This window comes from Drosophila pseudoobscura, chromosome 4 (assembly GCF_009870125.1).
Source record: "Drosophila pseudoobscura strain MV-25-SWS-2005 chromosome 4, UCI_Dpse_MV25, whole genome shotgun sequence".
NCBI lineage: Eukaryota > Metazoa > Arthropoda > Insecta > Diptera > Drosophilidae > Drosophila > Drosophila pseudoobscura.
In genome coordinates, this window is record NC_046681.1 from 8,795,901 (window position 1) to 8,814,799 (window position 18,899).

Below are 18,899 nucleotides of genomic sequence, written 5' to 3' on the forward strand. Positions count from 1 at the left end.
GACACACAAAAATAACAGAAATAAGAGATAAATCGAGCAAACACAACAACTACAAAATCTACAGAGAAAATGCCGACGAGTTTTCCGAAATAAAAACCAAAAGGGTAAAAACTTCGAAAAGTGCCAAAAAAAGAAACAACAAAACAAAAGAAAACAACAAAAAAGTGTCAAAGAAAGAGGAAAAACCTTAAGGAAAAACGCGTGTAGTGTGGCGGCATTTTCCAACAAAAAGTGAAAAGAAGTTCTTAAAATAGTTACTAAAACAGCAACTAAATAAAAAAAAAAATTTGCTAATACTAATTTACTAATAGAGAAAGAAAAGGCCAACAAAAAGTGCCAAAAGTGTAGTGGAAAAACAAAAACAACACAAAAATATTGTAGCAACAACAAAAATTTTGTATTTTTCCCAAACAAAAAATCGGGCCAAAGAGATTCCTGATTTAAGGGACAAACAAATTTGTGGCAAGAAGATTCTATATTTAAGAATTTTCAAAAAATAAAAGTGAAGTAAATTTTTGGTTTTTCTGAATTTTGCAGAAATTTGCGTGCATTTTTATAACAATTTTCGTAAGCCAGAAATAAACGAAGAAGAAGAAAAGAAGAGCGTGAATTTTATTTGGTTCCGCATTAAAGTGTTAAAAGGAAAAACTATTTTAATACGAAACAACTCTTGGATTAACCGCGAAAAGTTTTTGCATTTTGGAATACTTCAACACAGCCCCGAGTCCCCCCTCTATATTTTGAATATACTGAAGCACCAGATGCCTAAGAAAACGGGATATACATTTTATAAAAGGTGAGTAAAAAACAAAACAAAACAAAAACATACGTCCGTACGTGTCCGGGAATTATAAATCCGCCTGGAAATTCCTTTCCTGTAAATACCGATACCGATTTAAGGGGAATCTATACTCCGACAACTGGCTTTGGCTATTGATAGGCCCTCAGGAACGCCGGAGGGCCATACTTTTGGGTAGAATTTCCAGGAAAATGGAAACGAAACACCTGGAGCACACGAAATCGAAAGAATTATTTATATCAGATATAAATACATATATCTATGAGTGTTTATGGTGTATAAAGAAGTGAAAACAAAGTGTACGGCGAGTGGATATCTCATTACCGGAAGATCCAAGGATCATCACAAAGAACAAAAAAGGCTGAAACTTTTGTCATTTCTTTTTTTGGGATATTTCTCTGAGGGGTTTTTCTTTCTTGAGTACGTGTATGAGTACTTGTAGAACTGTCTGTCAGCCAGGGCCATGGATATGGTCAGTCGCTGTCGCTGTCGCTCATTCATAAAAAAAAGAGCCATAAAAAAGAGCTTCAGAAAATGCTGACATTTTTTTTACATCTGTCATAAATTTCCCTGCACTCGGGCTCGGGGGACATAAATCTATTTTCTGCATTTTATTTGTTTATTTAAAAATTCCTTTGTAGCACACAGAGAAAAAGAGAGAGAGAGAGACGGAGAAAGCCATAATTTGTAGCCTGATTGATGTGACAATTCCTTAATTAATTTCTGAAGATGCACTCATATACGTATGATATTTAATTAGCAAATCTGTTTTCGGAGACGTCTCTCTCTCTCTCTCTCTCTCTCTGTCTCTCGGGGTAATACATCAACGTAAATGATGGGTGAAACGGTAGAACCCCTTGAGAGTGCAGCAGCGAGAAATGGGTTTATTCACACCAGATCGTTTACCCTCCCCGAAAATATAGATAGAGATACTTACTCGTGCCATAGGTAAACGAACTTGTGCCCTTCCTCCTTAGATATAGATGTAGATATAGATATAGATACGGATACAGATGCATTCCCGTACATCAATCAGTCTTGCCTGTTGTTTCCCACGATTTGTCAATCATTTGTTGCTCAACTAAAGCCCAGACACAGATACAGATACAGATACACATTCTTCTTTTTTTGGCAAAATGAACAACGTTGATAAGAGAGAGAGAGACAGAGAGTTCACTGACACTGAGTCTTTATCACTGCATTCTCCTCTCGGTGTTTGCCGAAATATAACGGAGTGTCCCTTAACCCCACATTCGTTCTGTTTCTGCTTCTGCTTTGGGTTCTTCTTGGGTTTCTTTTTGATAAGAAATTCTGTGTGGAAGCTGTGCAGCTTTCAAAAAGGGAAGTACCAGATGCAAAACAAAAGAAGAATCCAAAAGATTTAGCAGGGACTTTTTTCCCAGAATATTATTAGCATTAGAAATAGTTTCTCTTCGATTGAAGCTCCTATCTCTACAGAATAACCTCTCGAGAATGTAGAACCCATGAAATTCTGGAAGACTTCTATCTGAGGATTCCCTAGAACTTTTAGTTACCCAAAAGATCTTTTAATTATTCAACAAATGCAGCCTCTAAGTGGAGTTTTTTCTTCATTTTTCTTCATAAATAATGACAATAAAAACGAATTTTCCCATCAATATAGAAGAGGCATGCCACACCCCTCCCTGCCCCTTTGGGCTTGGCCGCAGAAAATGTCTGGCCAATAATTATGGCCAATAAATTGTGGAAAACGAATCGGTTTTCGGGGGCGGGGGAAACGCAAACTTGAAGAAAATATTGAAACATTGACAAATAAATTGCGGAAACTAGAAAGGGGGAATCCCCATGTGCCACTCAAAATATAAATGTAGTTTTTCCAAACAAGAAACATTCGTTAAATATGCAACAGAACACAGAGCAGGGAATGCATTACATACGCTTGATTCCGCAGCCCAAGTTGTCGCCCAATTGGCTAAGAGGGGGGGGGAGGGGGTGGAGCGGTAGAGGGGTAGCGGGAGGAAACGTATCCAAGAAATACAATATTTGCTGCGCCATATTTTTGTGCAGGCAACGCACATAAATAAGCTTTTGGGCCAAAAAGGCAACCAAAAAATTGTTGGTCGCCAGCCGCCAGCCGCATTGTTGTAGCCAGCCGCCGGCAGCCACCCAACCACCACTGTTATGTCTCTGCCGCTTCTTCTGTTATGGCTGGCAAGTGGCCAAAAAGACATGGCCAAATGTACAGACATCCAACAGAAAGAGCCAGCCTCCGATTCTGCTGATTCTGGGGGCTGTGCCTTGCCGGGTTTTTGCTTCTCGGTTGGCCAATGTTTAGGCCAATTTGTGTACCCTGTAGAGGGTTTTTGCCTTTGCTTTTGCTTTTCCCTTTGCTAATTAGACAGCAGAAGGAGTCTCCAAATTGGGCTCTCTGTTAGAGTATATGTATCTATGCCTTAATCCTATCTTCTATATTCTCCAATCTATCTATAACAGTCGAAATCTGCAAATCTTTCCCCTGATTTCTTGTGCTCTCATTATGGGGGCTATTTTTTGACAGGGTATCCCCTTGGGCTGTTACAGCACTGCCACTGAGCATAATAAAGTATCTGTACATAGCACAGTATCTACCATATCTTCTGGCACTTGCTAATAAATAATTTTAATTGTATTCCTTTTATATGCCTGTCCACTGTACATACTCGTATATGTATGTGCTTGTGTGTTCTACTTCTTTGGTAATAAAAAGATTTTCTTTGTTGCAAATAGTTCCAGGGAGGGGATGAGGGAGTGCGGTGCAAATTGTTAAAAGAAAAACGTGATCAACAGCAAATTGAGTTTGCCTTTTATGAGCCATAGGTCTGTCTCTGTCTGTGTGTGTCTTATCAGAGACCATGCAACAGCAGCAACAACAACAACAACAGCAACATCATTAAGGTTGGCCAAGTTTTTGCTATTAAAACAGGGTACTCCAAAGGCGACAGGGTATGATGATTGTGCGAGGCAGAAAAGGGCAAAACCTTTGAGTCGAAAGGCTCTCGGCTTGCCTCATAGTATCCTCTCGCTTATGGGAGACTTTGAGCATCAGCTATAGATACAGATACAGCCACTGCATTCCCCCAGAGATGGAACTCTACTGCCTGCAAAAAAATGAAGGAAATTGTGCGGAAAAAATGTATAAATATTAACAAAAAATCTTTTGAATAAACCTATATATGCATCTTTGCTTTCCCCCAGAGTATCTTATGTTTCGGTCCTTAAAGATAGCTTTTTTGTGTGATTATTTTTGCAGTGTTTCTGCGGCCGTGTGGCCGTGGGGCCGTGTGTGTGTGCCGGCTCCTCCAATCTTTGGTGGACAAATATGTCGAGTGCTTGACTTGGGCAAACTTTGTCACTGATAAGTCCACCCGTACAGTGGGGCCTCCTGCCAAGCCAGCCCTCCCATCCCCCGCCCTCTGGCACTGCCTCTTCAATTGTATGCTTGTGCCATATTAAGCATACGACACGTTGCAGCCCCCACGAAAAACAAGAACCGAAATGAAATGTAACGAAAGTCAAAGTATCTTTTTCTTTTCCTTTTTTCTGTTTTATTCTTTTGACGTCTTGGTCACGTCTTCGAATGCACTTGGCAGCACGAAGGCAGGAAAGGAGGTAATCAGCGGGGGTGGGGGATCAATGGAGGGGGTGGAGGGTGGGTGTGTGTGTGTAGTGACATTTATTGTTGCCTTATTATTCGGTGTTGCAGCCCCCCGGTGGGGGTCTTCCCTCAATGCGCTCGAAATACTTGCTGCTGGTGTATCTGTATCTATAGCCAATGTATCTACAGCCAAGAGACACACCCACACAGGCAGCCAGACAGACGGAGAATGAGCAAGTGCTGAGATAGAGAGAGACAAATGGAGAGGGTGAGAGAGGGGGTGGTGGGGTGCTTTATAGGCGCTTTTCAATACTGGGCCAAGGTACTGTTTTTATCTTTATCTTTTCTTGTTTTTCCTTTTTACTTTTTGCCATTTCATTTGTTGTTGTAATTGCAGCTCTTGTTGTTTTTTGTTATGGCTTTTATTGTTGTTGTTTTTGTTGTCTGTCTGGCAGTAGTTTTTTGTTGTTGTTGCTTTTGTCATTGCAATCCTTGAACAATTATTGTTTCTGTTTTCTTTTTCTTTTCATTTATTGCTCTCCCTCTCACTCCCTCTCTTTCTCTCATTCTATTTGCATTACTCATTTGCTTTATTTTATTTTTCTTAAATTTTGTTTGGTTTTTTTTTGTAATTTGTGGACTCTTTTTGGGGCCAAAAAAAATTCTGTATTTTGGTTGTAATTTCCTAAAAGCTAAAAAGTAATTTACAAAATTATATAATGGAAATATTAAAAGATAAAAATAGTATACATAAGGTAAAAATTTAATTACATTTTTGGCTACAAGTTTTTAAAAAAAAGTCCTTCAAAAGTAAAAAAAAAAATTAAAAATGTAGTTAATTCTATCAATCAAAGGATAGGATAGAGGATAGGGCATAAAAATAAATAAATCATTTAGTAGTATATGTACTAGTAATACTCTACCGTACTCCAAACGGGCCTCTAAATGTCCTCTAAAAAGAGCTCACTCCAAATGGCTTTTGCACTAAAAGGTTGCCTTTCACTTAGGGGAAATTTATGTGCAGTGAATAAACGTCATAGAGGTGAATATTCTCATGAAAAATTGTACAAATTCTGGGAGCGTTGAATGGTTTTGGGTAACATCTTCCTTGGGACGAAGAATACTCGAATCTTGATTGTTTTTTAGCTCCTGCTGTGGAGGAAGACCCTAGATCATTTACTTACCTTTTGTGGTTTGGAATAAAGGAATAGAGCATCTGTTCAATGATCCTTTTTTTATAAAAAAACACAATAAAAACCTGAATGTGAGAGAGAAAAAGGAGGCAATAATTAGGCAGCTCTGCCGCTCTTTTCTACACAAGACCAATCTTAAATTTCCCCTTCTATTATCCTTCTTTTCTGTCTCATTGGCTCTCTCTCATTCACTCTCTTTTTCTCATCCCCACACCCTTTCGAATATTTCTTCCACTTTTCACCGCCTCTGTTCGACTCAAAAAGCAGAAAGCCAAAAGAAAGGCAAAAAAAACAACAAGTTAGCACTTTTTATTGGTGGGCGAGGGAGGGGGGTTGGGGCGAGTGAAAGAGATTGATGATGGAGTGGGGGAGGGGGAGGGGGAGCCCAAGAGTGTGGGGGGGGGGTGCAAGTGCAGCAGAAGCCTTGTACAAATACAATTTAAGTAAAACAAGCTTCTGGCAACAAAGTTCTGATTCTGCTGTAAAATTCTAGCTTTTCTTCTTCGCAGAGTTTTAGTTTTTTGTTTTCTTTTTTGCCCAGCGTCACATGTGGGTGAGCAGGAGGAGCAGCAGGAGGAGGAGGAGGAAAGGAGGGGCAGGACAAAAGGCTCCAGCTACAGCCTTGTGGCAGAGCAGAGGTGCCAAGGCAAAGGCAAAGGCAAAGGCAATGCGCTTTGCCATTGATTGCAACACGCAGCAGAAAGAGAGGGAGCGGGGCGGGCGGGGGGTGTGTGTGGGTGTTGGATCGGAAAAGGCGTTCACATGGCAAACACACTCAAATCAATAGCACTGACAGCACTTGGCATTGTTTGCAAAAAGCGAACCCCAGAAGCAAAATCCAAAAGCAGAAGCCAGAGGCCAGAGTCTGGCCAAGAAATGGAAGGTTGATCGAATCAGAGAGATAGTGTATTCCACCCAGTGGGTGGCTGTGTAAGTGGGGCACGGGACAGACTGCTCTCCGTGCCAATTGCATTCATTTGAATTGACTTGGACTTGCGACTGCCACACAGCCACACAGCCACACTGCCTCACAGCCACTGGGCCAATTGTCTTTCGATGCAATGGAAAATTCTGTAGCAGACGTCATCTCAAACAGCAAAAACAACAACAACAACCAGAACAACAACAACAAAAATATTAAAGGCATCAGCATATAGAAAAACTGGGCAAAAAATAGGCAGGAAAAATTATAGAAAAATATAGAGGTTTCTGGAAAAGCAATAGGGAATCGGATAGGATCTAAATATAATAATACAAAATAATAATACAGAATTATATATGTATTCCTAAGTCGAAACAGAGAAAATTGGACTAAATCCCAAAAAAACAATGATTTTTTGAATCATTGAATATCGAATAAGGCTATACAGGCACTTCGCCACCAAAAGACTTCAAAATTGATGTCCAAATAGTCCTATCCTCGTCTGAGGATCCCCCCGAAGAGGTTTTACTGTAGACTAGAATCGGATACACTGGAATATGTATGGATATGTATAGCCGCACACGAAAAAACGACTGGAATCCATGAGTGACGTCTGTAGGCAGGCTCAGGGATACGGAAACAGAGTAGAGACAGCCTAAAAGGACAACGAATGAGGCTAAGAGCAGGCTGGAATCGCCTAACAGGGGCTCAAGGCTGTCTAAAGGTATACGAAATCTGCCTATAAACAAGACTTTGCAGCTCTGCTCTGAATACTCGCATACGCACAGCCACGACTGGGGCAGGGGCCCTGTCCTTGTTATCCTTTCTCCTATATCATTTCGCCTGTCGTTGGACACCCATGACCCACATGACCCCGTTGGGCCTTTTGTTTAGATTTATTGCTTTTTCTGTTTGCCTTTGGACATCCACTGTGCGGCTTGGACGTGGACTTGGACTTCTTTTTAGTTGATAATTGATGAACATTCAAAGGACACACACACAGACACACACGCAGACAAATCTGTGGCACGAGATGGACTTGGGAGATCGTTCATCTCTCATTCATTTCGATTTATAGCCAATCCTGCACTCATTCCACTCGCATTCGCATTCGTATATGCAGCAGGGCACATGTCAATCACACAGATTCAATTAAGTCAAGTGCAACACACACACACAGACACACAAAGATACTTGTGTTGGCAATACCAATGCAAACAAAATCTCTGTGGAGCCTCTCAATTGAGAAATCAACCTCAAAACAATTGTTTGTCTTTGCACCCACCAGGCAGGCAGGCAGGCAGGCAGGCAGGCCCCCAAGTAGTAGGCAATGGAAATGACAAACACTCGGAGCTTAAGATGGAAATCGACGGTTCAATGGCTGTGAATGGGGTTGCTATCGATGGAATATTGATGGAATATACATATAGTCGGGTATCCGAGACATCAAGTGGTAGATATTGGGAGAAGCCTCGGGGTTTTTGCTCACTCAAATACATTTAACCTGATAAATGTCATAAATAAATGACACTCTCATTAAAGCAGAACGAGAGAGAGAGAGAGGGAGAGTGGGGGTGCTTCTAGGAAGGAAAAATTATCCAGAGTATGGGCAGCACTGTTATGGACAGCACTCATACGTTTGGAACCCTGTTATGGGCAGCACTGTTATGGGTTTCACTCCAGTGGGCATCATTGAATGGACAGCACTCACAAGTGCGGAATTGTGTGTATGTTTATGGGCATCACTGTGAGTGGTAGCATTTTTAGGGTAACCCTGTTATGGGCAGCACTGTTGTGAGGCAATTACTGAAACCAAATGGGCAGCACTGCCGAAGAGATCTTTGCTGTATATTTTTCGATAGAACCGATCGTAGAGTAGGAAATAAATACAGATAGATACGGAAAACAGATACAAAAAAAATGTATATAGATATATGTATAGATATATGTATATCGGTTATAAAATACAAGATAAGAAAATACATATCTTCTTAAGTTTTCGCACAGTGAAATGGGACAATGGCTCTGATAGGGATCCAATTTCTCCTGGTTTTTTTGGATACATTTAAGTCTTAAGATACAAGTATCTCCAATTGCAATTCACACATTTCTTCGTGGAAAACTTCAAATACAATAGAAATACAATTCCGTATAAGAACCCCCTTTTGAAATCCTTTTCCCCTCAATAAAACCTTATTTTTGGCTCTACATCACAGCTAAATAAAGAGATACATCCAGTATAGATTTAGCATAAACCTTAGTTGAATGCACTTCCCCTATACGGTCATTAATCTTTTTTCTTCGATAAAACAAACAGTAAACAATTCTGTTTAGCTTCGAGCACAACTCAAGCCCATTCAACGTTTCTTTTGCCAGACAAAAATCACTCGGATATAACATATAAATGTCATAAATAACAATCAGACCTTGCCCCATGCCACCCTGCTCCCCAGTAAGCCTGGCCCACACCCGCAGCCTGCCCCTTGCCACGTTTTGCCGTCAACAAAGTCACATTGCAGGTGTTGGGGCGTAAACATGCACAGCACGGGCGAGGGGAAAGGGGAGCAGTGGGGGAGGAGGAATCAAAGGAGATTGAGGCATGCGTCAAGCAGTGCTGTTAACTGCTTGCAAGGCATCAAAATGGCGACACTGAAATGTGCCCAAAGTGCCTTCAAGCAGTGGCAATGAGACGATGCTGCGTTGAAGCTGCTTTAATGATGACAGTGCCAAAAGGATGAGAGTGAGAGGGAGAGAGGGGGGAGAGGCAGAATTTAACTCAAAGCCAAGGACCAAAGTATTTCCTTTGCCACTTGTTCGGCCACTGAAAGAAATAGAGACAAATGATTATGGATGGTAGTTAAAGATGGATAAAAGGAGGTTTTTTGGAGTAAGAAGATCACCCTTGACTCTAGACCTCGGTTTAAGGCACGAAACTTCGGAAGAAATGAGTACTGTATACCAAAAAAATGGTTTTTACTTGGCTATCAACACTTCTGGCATTCAAAACAGTATTTGAAACAGTTCTAGTAGTCTTTGATCTTATCTGCTAGGATTCTCTTTAAATTGAACCAGAATTTCAAAGCTTTACTACTGCTTATAGGATTTATCCCATTTCTTAGAACATTAGACGACAGAGCACTATTCATTAGATACTTTAATCTGTCTAGAATCTTCTAGAAATATCCTCTACTTTTCTGTTGAAAGCTTTTCCTTTGCCAAATCTGTATATTTCCATCCATCCTTGATCCACATTTATGAAATTTTCTTTCAGTGTAGCCAGTTTATTGTTTCTCTCTCTTCAGTGCATGTCTGTCTGTGTGTGTGTGTGTGCGTCTGTCTGTGTGTGTGTGCTGATGTGTGCTCATGTTGAATGATTGCCGACGCCTGCTGATGACAAGTGTTGCGTGTTTTGAATATGTCCTCTGCACACACACACCCACACCCACCCACACAGCCGCCGACCCACCCACACAGCCGACCCACCCACACAGCCGACCTACCCACACATAAGTATAGGGAGGGTCCTTTGACGAAGCTAAAGCTAAATTTCGAGGCTCTTCAAGTGCTTTGTTTGTTGCCCCGCCGCCCGATGATGTTGTTCGGATGTTGATTGTGGCCATTGAGGAGGTCCTTGAGCAGGGAAACATATGTCTCTACGTCTGATCCGAATATAAGAGAATAGCCCCCGCCTCCACACCACTCCACTGCTGATGGAATCCACCCGAAGAGAATCCCGAAGGGAGAGAATGTTGAACAAGTTTTCCCATCTCGAAGGGAACCTGAAACTTGCTCAACGCCCAAGACAGATGCACTTCCTGTTGCTCGGCTTCATTTTCATTCTGCAGCTGTGCAACAACAAAAGAGGAAATGAGGCAAAAACTTTACCGTCTGCGGCGGGGGGAGGGGGGCTGCATTGCAAATTTTACAAATTCCGCGACTGTTTCCACACCAAAAGGAGAGGCGATGGGTTTTCCGACCAAGGGATACCTTTTACAACTTGAAATCTAAAGAATATTAACAGGAAAAGCTGGGAGTGCTGCAAGGAGATGAATATTTAACAGATTTAGATGATTTTTGGGCTAAAAGATGGAGGGCAAAATATTTCCATCATTTATGTCGGGGTCACCACAAACCATTGAATATTCAGGGGCTACAACTGCAGCCTTTCTACCTCTAGAAATCTCCAAGATCGATTCCTGAATGAATTCTCCTTCCCCTCCTGTGGCTTACCCTTCCGTGAACGCTCGCTACGATTCCCAGGAATAAACTTTTTCAGCACTCGTTTCATTCAAAAGTTTTTTGTTTCCGGATGGTGGCCAAATCGTGACGGCCTTTTTTTCGAAGAGGGTGGGGCGGGGGGCGTGGGGCGGCGACTCTTCCGCAGGCGAAATTTATAGCCGGTCCTGCTGGGTCATTCAATAGTTCATCAATCATGCCACGCCCCCAAGTCTAATCAAAACATGAAGTGTCGGCAGCGGGACACGGAACAGAGTGTTCAGATCCGCAGCCATATGTTGCACACTCTGTTTCTGCCCCCCTCTGTTGCTCTTCCTGCCTCTGTGCCCCCCCTCCCCCCTCCTGTGTCTGTTTCTGTCTGTCGTTCTCTCTGGTTAGGCCCCTAAAAGGCTGCAGCAATTTCGTTGATTAGGCCTGTGTCTGGGTGGCGGCGGGAATCCCCACCACTTTGCTTGGCTGTTTGTTATGGCCAAACATAAAAACTAAACGCTAACGCACACACAGAGAGGGACAGAGAGAGAAGTGACATGTAATTGATACTAAGAGAAGGAGGCGGAGAAAGAGAGAGAGGGACAGAGAGTGTAGAGTAGAGGTGCAATGGGAATACCCCAGAAAGTGGCACAGTTTGTGGCCTCCTATTTATTTTTTTTGGGGGGTTTCCAGCAGAAAATACAAGACATCTGTTCGAGTAATCTTTCCTGTAAAGATATTTAAATCTTTTCCCCAAGGGTATTCCCCACTTCGATGTGTACGTTCTGTGCCACCCCTTTGTTACCTTTGCTTTCTCTTATATTTTTTTTATGTGTGACGCTTGGTTTTTATTGCGGCTTGGCTCTCGCCTCAAGGTAAAAGGGCGCCACCGCCCACCGCCCACCGCCCAGCAGCCAGCTTCATTTGGGTCTTTGGTTTATTCCCGCCATCCCGGGGCACAGGTGCACGGCACACAGCACACATTGATATATGAGGCTGGGGGATGGAAAGAAGGGCAGGGCAGGGCACGGCAGAGGGCAAAGTCGTTTTAGGCTTAGGTCGGGCCACGCGGCCCCTCCCCCTCGCTGTTTCTCTGCCTCTCTGCACCTTTTATTTGGGCCCGGGCCACATTTGAGTTTCTAATCAAGGTAATTTTATGTTTGCCAAGCTCGCTTAATGCCAAAATTACATTTTTAGTCGGTTTCGGTGTTGGCCATTTGGCTTTGGCTTTCTGCCTCGCTTTTATCTCCCACACAAAGTGGTTTTTCTTTTTGTGAGGGGGTGTGGGGTGGCGTATGCGTGATAAATGCAAGCCAACTTCTGGCTTATCCTTAATGTCCATGTGTTTCGAGAGTGTGGCAAATGTGGCTTCTGCTTCGCCCCTCCCTGAGCCTCCCTGAACCTGCTCAGGGCTGCTAATTAGGCCAGGCTCTGCGGCCAGGGCCAAGCAATTGTATTCCAAGACAAGCCATTATCCTTAGCAGAACAGGCAGGAGGGGGACGGGGACGGCGGCGGGGGCTGGGCTGGGCAGCCATGAAGGCACCCAAATGAGCAGCGAAACAAAAGGTCACACTTAAGGCCGCATTTGTTGCCTTGACTCGATGGCCAGGGCAGGTCCGAGAGGGGAGAGCATGAAAGGCAAACAAATCTGCTGCGAGAAAGGTGCCTTTAGCCAGAGGAAGAGGAATCCTTTATTCGTGGTGTTTTATGGTTAGTTTTATGGACCTCCTCCTCCTCCATCAAAGGCGTCCACATATTAATGTCAAAGAGAGCAAAGGTTAAAGCAACAAAAAAAACACACAAAAAGTGACATGAGCGATGCCTCCTCCTCGTATCGTTTTGCTCATTGATGCATTAAGGGGGATGCACTTCACACCACGCCACATCGCACCCACACCACACCAACAGACAGGCACACACAAAGCACAGCACAGATACTCACACAAGAAGCGCTTTTCAGCGCTGACAAGCCATACTTTGGAACCCTAAACGCAGGCGCAATTGATCGCTTGATTGATTGATTGACTGACGCCTCGATGGCTGAGTGAAACGGTGGGTTAAGGGGGCGTAGGGGGGCGGTGGGGAGGGCAATGGATGATTGGATGTTGCATCAATTTGAATTTGGATTGAGTTGTCAAGTGGGTCACACAGGTCACCCAGTGACACACGATGTATATTTCATGTGCATTTAGCATACTTTTTGGGGTCACGGATGGGTGTCGAAGAAAAGAAGAAACAATGACAGTGTGGGGGAAAAAAGAAACTGCTGTGAAAAGTGTTCGGATTCGGATTATCGACAGCTTTACGGGGATTTCATCCCAGTCAAATGAATGATCATTCGATGCAAATGTATCCTTTCGTTTATGGGCACTTTGCACAGCGAACTTCAGAGAACTTGAGTATGATCCAGCATGTTCGATATGGGGATCAAACATGTTCGAACGGGATTTTCATTGGTGTGCCCTTTGTCGGTATTTGGGGTAATTTCGGGACGACAAGGAAGGCTTCTTTTAAATATATTTCATCAAAAATCTTTCATTAATACTGTGTTCCTTCCTTTCATTACAGTTGACATGTTCAGAGCCGACGGGGAACGCTTCACTCTACATATCGGTAAGTGGCTCTCTTTCATGGCAAATACTCAAACATATTCGGAATAAGGGGCGTTGGTATGTGGGGAGGGGCCCAACTTAAAAGCTCATTAAAAATTGAATGCCACATATCGTACATATGCAAATGAAAAACTTTTTATTTGGGATTTCTCTCCCATCGAGGCAGCCAAAAGGCAGGGGAGGGGCAGGGGCAGGGGCAGGGGCATGGCAGGGCAAAAAGCATTCCGCGCGACCCAGAAAACATGAATTACACGCAATCCAACAAATGGAAAATGTGGAGAAATGAAAATGAAAATGAACAAAAAGGAAAAGCAGAACTGTAGGTAAAAGTTGAAGCTAATCAAAAATACATATTGGCACCGTCAAGCGGGAGGGGGTAGGGGGGGTGCAAAATATCCAGAAGAAAAGGGTAGAAAATGCAGGCCAGGGAAAAGCCCTAAAGAGCCACTAAAGAGTGTCAGTTTTTGAGGTTCTGCTTTGTATTTTGAATATTTGACAAAAGTTGAACCTAATTGACAGGCCAAAAACCATAACCCACAGATCCCACATCTCACATACCCTTTCCCCTATCCTAGATCCCTTTTTAGTGCAGGCCCATTAATCATACGCCATGTGTTACAGTCGCACACACACAGACACCCCTCTCCCTCTGTATTATGGGCCGGAAAAGAAAACTCTAGCCTACACATGGATATTTCATTAATTTTTAAGCTTGTTATTTGTCTGTCGGGTGGAGGGGGGGCGGGGGGGCACTACGGTCCGGTCAGTGTCAGTGTCTGTGGTGTTTTGCTGTGATGACAAACGCCTCCGAAAAGCTGTCATTAGTTGAAATCACATGTCATTGGCAGGGCGAAAAGTGACCCAAAGCTCAGACAGGGACGTGGCAGGCAGTAACGGGGGGGGGATAGGCATAGGCATAGGCCCTGTTTTTACGCTAGGGAATGTCTAAGGCAGACTTCTTTGGGCTGCACAAGTTTTTTGTGGGATTTTACGGCATAGAACCCTAAAAAGTTTGACCTACGAAAGGGTAAGCGGAGAGCACAAACAGGGTGTATTTGTGGGAATTATTGACTGCTTTTTGAGATTTCGATTTGCTGGGAAATCTTTTCATCTTTCTATATTTATATATGCTTGATATGTGTCTGCCCATCTATCCATCTCTCCCCTTAAACGTATCTCTTAATATTTAAATTTCCAAATACTATCGAACCCCCTTTTAAGCCGCACATTTTATGGGCTACGTTTATGCTCCCTGTTCCAAAGTGTGAATTACGTATTAGTGTAGGTTTTAGTACGAGTATCTTCTGTGTGTGTGTTTGTGTGTGTGTGTGTGTGGGCTGGCATCTGTTGTTGTTGTTGTGTGGGTGCTTAAATGTTTGCGTACGTGTCACTCTTGTCATCGGCAGTCCTCCTCCCGGGAAGCTTTTATGACAGTTCATTGATATTCATTCCACTGTGTGGGTGTGTGTGTGTGCCCTGGATGATATATCTTTTATTCGAATATCCCTTTGCTGGCATGTGGGAGGATGTGTGGGACGTCCATCCGCATTGTAAACCTCTGCCTCGTCCCTTTTAAACCTTTTTTGCTGACATCGTTTAAAATTTGGCTGCTTTTCTTTTCGTTTTGGAACAAAATTCAATTAAAAACACACACAAAAGAAATGAGACCGCAAATCGGGAGAGCTTTGGGGAGACATAAGCCGAGCCCACAGCCGAGGCGAAACTCAATCAAAAGTGAAGTCTTTCGATGTCCTGCATGGCATTGCTCGAGATGGAATGCAACCAATTGGCAGGACCTTCTGCCATCACATGCTCTGTCTCTCTCTCTCTCTCTGTCTGTCTCTCCCTTTCGCTTCCTCCAATCAATATGGCTTAGGCAGGCAGACACTCGTTATAAATTCAGTTCCGGCCTGGCCTTCGTCCCCTGCTGCTGTTGTTGTTGTTCCTTTTCGAACAGCATGAATATGAATGAATGAATGAGAGTCTGAATGTCCGAGTCTCTGAATGAATGTGCCACCCTCCCTCTCCCCCACCCCTGTACATGTCTTATGACACTTTTTTGCCGTTTCCCCTTTTCGACTGCAAGTTTTTTCAACGGCAGTTAAACTATCTCAAAAGAAGTGAAATTCTTTGCATTTCCTTTTTATTTTCTGGCCAACTCTTCTCCTTCGCTTTTGGCAGCTCTGGAAATTCCTCTCTCCAGAAGGGAGAGAAGGGATGGAGGAAAAGTTCAAGTGTCGACAAAACTTTAACTTCAGAAAACCGAAAGCAAACAAAATCTCATCAATTTTTCAATGCTCGCAAAAACAAAAGGAAAGATGCGGCAGGTGAAGATCCCCAGGAAAAGCGTAAACAAAACCAAAAAACAGAACAGCAACAACAACAACAATAACAACAACAAATTAGCCAAGTTTTCCACGAAACGAGCAGAAGGCACATTGATATACATCTTCTAGGCCCAAAGCAGACACTGAGACACTTAATCCGCACGTTTACACCTCAACGCACACGGCAAACACGGCTCCTCCTCGACTCCTCCACTCCTCACCCCCGCTGAAGAATGTGGGGCATAGCCTGGGGGCATACCTTTGCCATAAATTTGTGTATCCTACTTAATAATTAACTGGCTGTCTGATGGGAAGCGGAGGCAGAGTTCGGCCTGGGCTGGAAAGTTCTTGAACAAAAGACTTGCGAATAACGATGTGGCAGCTGAAGGTCACGACACGAGCAGGAGCAGGAGCAGGAGCAGGAGGCCACAGAAGGGAGTGTGCATAAATCCAAAATCAAAAGTGGAAATTACACAGATACCTATGTGCGTGTGTGTGTGGGTGGTTAAGGCTTAAAGAGGCTTGTAATCTGTTTTAGGCCGAAGAGATTTACTGAAGCGAAATGATGACCAATTTAAATAGCCCAAAGAGCCTACATTTTGGGTAGAATATCAGTGTAATCTCTTGAGCTTAGATACAAAATCGATAGCCCACACATCGAGTTGCCTGCTCGATGATTAGCCTCTGATTAACCCATAATATTGGCTACAATTTCCATGGCATATCATTAATTCAATACGATTGATTCCTGTTCCTCGCAGATGCCCACAATTAGTTGTCTCGGCATTCAATTGGACAAGTTTTGCTATGATTCGAATTGACTTATCGCCAATTACTTGGCTTAACCCCAATCAAATCTTTGCCTTGGCTCAACCAATCAGGCATCATCCGCATCATCCGATCCTTGGGAAAATACCTTGACATTTAACAAGTTTTCTGCACAGGCACTCGGCCAAGTGGTCCCCGTCCCCGGCCCCCCGTCCCCTCGGCCCTCGGAGCATATACCAGAGAGCCCCCCGGTTCCTTGTGGTTTTTAGCATTTTCCTTCTTTCGCTGGCACGTCAGCAATAATAAAAACTGGGGGAATGGAAAAAGTTAGATGATTACAAGACAAAATGCGGCGTTGCTTTAATTGCACTTGAACCCCTGACCCCAGAGCGCAACCCCAGCACCAGCCCGCATCGCTGGAGACCCCATCCCCCCAGCAGCAGTTCAGGTTAATTTGCTCGGCGCCCGGCTCAACGATGTTCCACTTGCTCATTAATTACAGCTTAGTCGTAGTCCGCAGACCCGCAGATGGTGGAGCCGAGCCCTGCCCCACCCCTAATGATTTACCTAGAAATGGCAGTCCTGTTTATGGGGGGCTGGGAAGTGTGTGGTTGGTGTGTTGTTGTACTGCTTGTTGGTGTGTGGTTTTTTTTTGTAGAGTACCTGTTGGTGTACTTTTTGTTGGTGTTAACCCTCTTCTTGGTGAGATTTTATTGGTTTTTTTTTTGTTGGTGTATTGCTGTTGGTGTGTAGTTTTTGTTTGTTGGTGTATTTCTGTTGATGTTTAACTTGTTGTTGGTGCTGTTTTTATTGTTGGTGTATGTTTTCTTTTTCTTTGGTGCATTGTTGTTGATTGTTTTTGTTGGTGAAATTCTGTTGGAATGCTTTTCTTGGTGTTATCATTTTCTTTGGTTGGCTTTCATTGGTGTTGGTGTTCTTTTGCTGGTTGGTGTATTATTTATTTATTTAGTTTTTAATCAATTCCCAATCAATATGTTGGTGTATTTTTATTTGTGTTTTTCTTGGTTGGTGAATCCTTTGTGAGGCTCTTGTTCCCCTTGCTGATACTTTTATTCTTGGTGTTTGTTTTTGTTGTTGAAATTGCTGCTTTTTACGCTTGATAATTTCCTGATTTCATAGACCTTTGTGCGGCAAGCTCTTACACCATTTTGCTATTGCGGCTCTTGCGGCTTTTGTTTGTTTTGTTCTCTCTATTATTCTTAGCCCTATCTTTGACCTTTTGCTGCCGCTTCTTCGTATTAATGCTTTGTAGCGCTCAAATAGTAGCGCTCTGCCTTTTGCCCTCCATATTCTTCCGTTCCGCCCCCCCTCATTGCGCATTTAATTAAGCAAATAGCAGGAAAAGTTTGTTTTCTTTTTTTGGGGTTTTCCCTTCGCCTTTCGGGGGTTGGAGTTTGGTTCACTTGTTGCCCATTTTGTGGGCAATTTTTCTGGGCTTCGGTTTCACTTTCGTCTGCATTTTGGTGGCGGCCACTTTGATCAAATCATTTTGGGACTATCCGAAGGAAACAGATGGATTATGCGTGCACAGAAAAAGTAGGGCAGGAGATAATTTCCTTGGAAATTGGTAGGGAAACAAAAATATGAAATGAGAGACAGAGACGTACATAAAATCTATAAATATTTTATGTTTATTCAACAAGAAATAATCAAATCAACAATCTAATTAATTGCGGGATAATTGAGAATCGAAAAAGAGGAATCGATAGCTTAAAATCGAACAAGTAATCGATACTGCGATAAAAGAATGCGAATGTTCGTGGAACATCTTTTATTCGGGGATTCCGGGAATATCCAGCTTATTTGAATATTTTCCCATGATTAAATGTTTCCTTGTGCGCACGAATTATCGCTTGCCCCTCCCCCTTTCATTTGAATTGCCTCCCCAATTGACAGATTTTATCGAAGCACAAAAAAAAGCGAAAAAAATAATTTATCCCCATGAATTCCGGTATAAAGTTACTAGAATTTCCATGGAGCTGGCAGCCCCAATCGGCTTTTGTACTTTTTCAATTCTTTAGAATTCGTAGCGCTGGCCCTGCCCCTGTCCCCTGGCCGTGCCCCATTCTGTTGCAGTCACAGCTGCTGCTGCTTAAGCCTCTGCCTCTGCTGCTGCCTCTGCTGCTTCTGCTGCTACTTTTCTACTCCCTTGACTATTTTCAGCTGCGAATTGCTGCTGCTGCTGCTGCTGTTGTTCCCTTTCAACCAACCATGACGGTCTTTAGCCTTCAATGGCTTCCTCTCCCCCTCTCTCCCTCTCCCTCTCTCTCTTATAAATATATTTTTTCCTACCAGCTTTTCCCCATTGATTTCTTTCGGCAGGGCAGTGTGCACGTGTGTGTGTGTGTGTGTGTGTGTGACCTTACCTTCGGCAACAACTTGTCGCCTTTCAACTGCAGTCACTTTACCAATTTGCAACTAAATTTGCACGGCTGTC

General features: G+C 43.2%; 1 protein-coding gene and 1 long non-coding RNA gene across 6 annotated transcripts in view; one reads left to right on the top strand and one right to left on the bottom strand.

Moving 5' to 3' along the window:
• Positions 1-593: 593 nt before the first annotated feature.
• On the bottom strand, positions 594-883 carry LOC117184259 (uncharacterized). The gene is made up of 2 exons (XR_004469574.1): positions 830-883; positions 594-765 (listed from the first exon to the last, which is right to left on the bottom strand). It is a non-coding gene; the product is annotated as an uncharacterized lncRNA (long non-coding RNA).
• LOC4816587 (uncharacterized) overlaps positions 660-18,899 on the top strand; it is a 48,539-nt gene continuing 30,299 nt past the window's right edge. For all 5 annotated transcript variants that reach the window (XM_033380999.1, XM_015181056.2, XM_001355870.4 and 2 more), the window contains exons 1-2: positions 660-796; positions 13,303-13,347. The gene's annotated coding sequence lies outside the window, so the exon portion shown is untranslated. The remainder of the gene's footprint in view (positions 797-13,302; positions 13,348-18,899) is intronic.